This window comes from Mastomys coucha, unplaced genomic scaffold (assembly GCF_008632895.1).
Source record: "Mastomys coucha isolate ucsf_1 unplaced genomic scaffold, UCSF_Mcou_1 pScaffold16, whole genome shotgun sequence".
Taxonomy (NCBI): domain Eukaryota; kingdom Metazoa; phylum Chordata; class Mammalia; order Rodentia; family Muridae; genus Mastomys; species Mastomys coucha.
Window position 1 is genome coordinate 76,858,471 of NW_022196898.1, and position 4,830 is coordinate 76,863,300.

The window sequence follows — 4,830 nt, forward strand, 5'->3', positions numbered from 1 at the left end:
CACACACATACACACACACACACACACACACACACACACACACACGGAGAGAATTACAATCTTCTCTATTGTCCTCTTTTTCTTTCTTTCCAGAGTCTTCAAATCCTGACACTGCAAGCTTCCAAGTGAGAACAAACTACAGAATAACTTCCTAGTTTAGTTGATCTGTCAGTTCGCTCCCCACACAGATCTTGATCTTCTAGGGTTTTTTTTTTTTTTTTTGGTGAGTTCTCTATTCTAATTTACTTTTATGTGTATGAGTGCTTTGCCTGCATGTGTGTCTGTGCACCATGTGTGTACATGATGCCCAAAGAGGCAGAAGCAGGTGTCAGATCCCCTGAGACTAGATTTACAGACAGTTGATGACCTGCTGCGGTCCGGCCAGTCTGGGACTCCCTCAACCCGCAGGGGAACAGGGTCCTGGTCAGGGCAATAAGGCATCAGCGGAGAAATAATGGTAGACACAACACATGGAAGTGCAGAATCTGAATGTATTTCTTAAAAATGGCATCAGACTTTTACAGTCATTACAAAAGAGAGATGAAAAATCTGGCAGCTCAGCGGTGGAGGTACATCTGAAGCCACCTGAAACACACTGGGTCTAAAGCTGCCACCTCTTCTGGACAGGCGCTGCATACACACCCCCACATCCCCACCCCTACTTCCCACCCCCACCTCTGGCCAGAGGACTCTGGGCCCTGGGGGGGGGTAAGGTGGGGGGCTTCAGACCACATGAGGTTCAAAGCTAGAATGCTCTGCTATTGACTACTGCACTCTGTCTCTCTGTCTCTGTCTCTGTCTCTGTCTCTCTCTGTGTGTCTCTGTCTCTGTCTCTGTCTCTTTCTCTCTCTCTGTCTCTTTCTCTCTCTCTGTCTCTGTATCTCTCTGTCTCTCTGTCTCTGTCTCTGTCTCTGTCTCTCTCTCTCTTTCTCTCTCTCTCTCTCTCTCTCTCTCTCTCTCTCTCTCTCTCTCTCTCTCTCTCTCTCTCTCTCTCTCTCTCTCTCTCTCTCTCTCTCTCTCTCTCTCTCACACACACACACACACACACACACACACACACACACATACACACACACCCTCGGCTCAAGGTCCTGCCCATCCTTAGTAAAACACCCACTATGCTAATCTTCTGGGCTAGTAGAGACTTGTCTCAGGAAGTCTCATTCTTGCTAATTCCTAAGAGTGGCCCAGCTGCTGTACCTGACTGAAAATGAGGATTCTACTTGACCTTGCCCTGGGCTAAGTCTCCCATTCTGTAAGCTTCAATGCCCTACCCACAATGCTGAAGGCAATTAGTCTGGATGGGTAACATTCTTTACGAAATTCCAAGCCAGGATTTGGCTAAGATGTTGGAACCTTGGTAAAGGTCAGAGAGCAATGTCCAATTTTGTCTAGCTATTAGTAAATCATATCTTGGTGGGCACCTAACACATGAGTTCAGAAGGACATATCTGGGCTACCTCTGAGTAAGGGGATGCCACAAATGAACTCCAAGAGACTGGCTTCCTTTGAAGCTTTTACCTCTGGTCTGTGGCCAAGCTTTTGGGCTCATCACAAAACTTCGTTGGAGTGGGCATGGCGATGACCGCCATGTGGGTGGCAGGAACTGAAGGGTCCTCTGGAAAAGCGGCCAGTGCTCCTAACTGCTGAGCCATGTCTCCAGCCCCTGGCAAGATATATTTTTGAAGAACTTGTGTTCTTCCATGGAACACATTCTGAGAAATGCTACTTTAAACCATTCTACATTTCAAACTAAACAAACACTAGGAAGAAAAGAAACCCTTTAATGTGGACATAGCCCGTTGATCTCTAACATTTGTGAGATTTTTCTCACGAAACAGCGCTAAGGCAAAAATGGGAAGAGTTATGTCTTCTCAATTATAGGTCCATTTGCAGCTATTAACTTCATATTCTGAAACATCCTAAGCCTTTCAAGATCTTTCTTGTTTTGTTTTTCCTTTAGTAAATCACCTTTCTCTACTTTAGCTCCTGAGTTCATGTTCTGCATTTTACTGTAAAGATCATCTGAGATCCCACTAGATGTGTGATAAGCAAACATTTTGAAGTGTGTCTCTATAAAAACAAAAGGCACAGTGTATATCAAATTTTCTTCAACATATTAAAAAAATGAAGAGAAAAACTATTTGAAAGAATATATGTATTATAATGTCAAACTAGAATTTTTGTTTTAATTTCAGGCCATCTGACAGATGTATTTCTGTAACCTCTGCCCTGCCTGGATACATAGTCATAGGAGAGCTGTACTCTGACCTGTCAGGCCTTGAGGAGGAAGTGTACTGTAGGAGGACTGAGAATGGCCACTCTCCCTGAAATGTCAAAGGGAACTCATTATGTCAATGAAGAAATGAAACACTTAAATACACGGTGTGAGTGTGTGTGTGTGTGTGTGTGTGTGTGTGTGTGTGTGCACGCTGTGTACATGCCTAAGGTCCAGTTCTAGCCCAAATGTCTTCATTTCATCAGTATGAACATATTAAGATTGCCTAATTGACAGAGGTGAAACAAAGCTCTCTGAGGAGACCAGAGAGCAAGTGTGTACACTACACACACCTAGGCCCAACACGGCATGATAGCTTCCATAAGACCACACTATACACACCTAGGCCCAATATGGCATGGTAGCTTCCATAAGCCCACACTTATGGAATTCTCATTGCAGCAATGTGTGGCAGAGTCTTCAGCAAGAGGCTTTTGACTATGAAAACCCTCCTCATCTCTTATCCCATTCACAGGACGATCAAGGCAACAACTGGTTGGAGAATCTCTTCCCACAAGGAGACTAAAGAATCATCACCTACCTAGATCAAATCATTCCTATTGGATAACCTTTTGATGAATGATGTAGATAATACAAAAGGCCTACCCTGACTGGTTCCCATTCACTGCCAGTGAACAGCCACTCATCTGCGGGATTTTTTTACCAATAGAGATCATCCTCTGTTTTGAGTACAAAGTCTAGGATCTGTTCTCCGGTTCACAACAAATGCTTATGAATTGCTTAATGAATCAATAAATTTAAAAGAGAAAGAGAACACCCAGAACTTCTACTGGGAAGAGTTCATAGATGTAACATTCCTGCAGTATTGAGAATAAAATAAAGATAAGATAAAAAAAAAAGAATCAAAAGAATCAATTCAAATTCCAGGGAAGACTGGAAAGACTACCCCAGAGCTGGGAATTTTATCTGGTCTTGAGCAAGAGAAGTTCCTGGATAACTGCTTCTCAAGGAAGTCACCTAAGGCCAGACACTCATGTGACGTTGGCCACTTCATGTGTCCCTCTCTTTTTCACTTGGAGCTTCAAGTTAATGCTTTTTTCTCTTAAGGACAGGAACTTCATATTTCACAGAGGCCTATGGGATCTTTTTTGTGTGGGTGCCACCACCTCACCTGACACTAGGACCACACCAAGAATTCCTGCCAACAAAGAACACCAGGGCAGCTCTTCAGCCAGCCCTTGACACCTATCAGCTCATCTCAGCCTAACCCATAGCTCGAGAAACGGAAGGCATGGAAAACACGAGCTGGTTTCACTTCAGTCAAAATGGAATCTGTTCACTAAGCTGTGACATTTTAGGAAACAGTCTCCTACCAAATTGCTAAGAGTGTCACTGTTTATGAAGGATGTAACTTTTGTAATCCTTGTGGTGAACTTTAGGCTTCTGGGTTAGAGTTAGGAAGCTACGTCGGCATTTGATGTGCCCGTGAGTTCTTCATCTGCAGGGCAGTGTTCACAGAGACTGTGCAGTCACACTGCCCTCCCATCCCTGCTCCACTCTGCAACTTTTGAAATTAATTTTAAAATGAATTAATTTCGTGTACGAGTACACTATATTTGCACAATGGCCACCTTTCCCCATCTTCCTCAACAGTCGCTCATAACACTACCATATGCCACACCTGTAGCTGCCACTTCTCAGCCCACGAGGTTCCTGCTGTCACTCAGGTCACTCTGAAGAGGACCACTCTACTACCCTCTGGGTAGTTGGGGTATTGGTCATTCATTCACTCATTCATTCATTTGTTCATTCAACCACTCTACAAACACATGTTGCCCCAATAAACACATATATTTCAAAGAAATTTATTAGTCGAAGTAATCTAGGATTCATTTTAAAATAAAGACATTTACAGGACAGAGAGGTCATTCAGCTCCTACAGAGAACCAGTTTCTGCCCATTGTACTGTCCTCCACGAGCTCTATGGCATGCAACCCCCAGACCCATCCCTTGTTCCTACAAAAATAAACACACTGTAAAAAAAAAAAGAAAAAGAAGAAGAAGGTCTTCAAGAATAAAGATATTAAAAGAAGGACTTGTGAGGGGCCAGGGTGCTTGAAGAGGAAGCTTTACAACCTTAGTTCCATTCCCAGAACCCAGATAAAGATCAGAAGAGAGAAGTCCACTTTATGAAGGTGTCCTCTGACCTCGTCATCCCAACCCCCACAACAATGACTCAAATAAACTTCAAAGAAGTAGGTGCAGCAAGATATGAACCTGAAATCCTTGTGCCAAGACTGGAGGAATCAAAAGTCTAAGGCTAACCTGGGCTACTCCATGAGATTCTGCCCCACCCCTAAAAAAGAAAAAAGACACCCAGTAAATGAAAACAAGCAAGGTTAGACTAGAGACATGCACCTGTAGTCACAGCACTCAGGACGTCAGTAGACTACTGACTTTAAGCCTGCCTGAGCTACAAAGTGAGTTTCAGCTGTTGGAAATAGAATATAAGAGCCTGTTACAAAAACAATAATCAGCCGGGCAGTGGTGGTGCACGTCTATAATCCCAGCACTTGGGAGGCAGAGGCAGG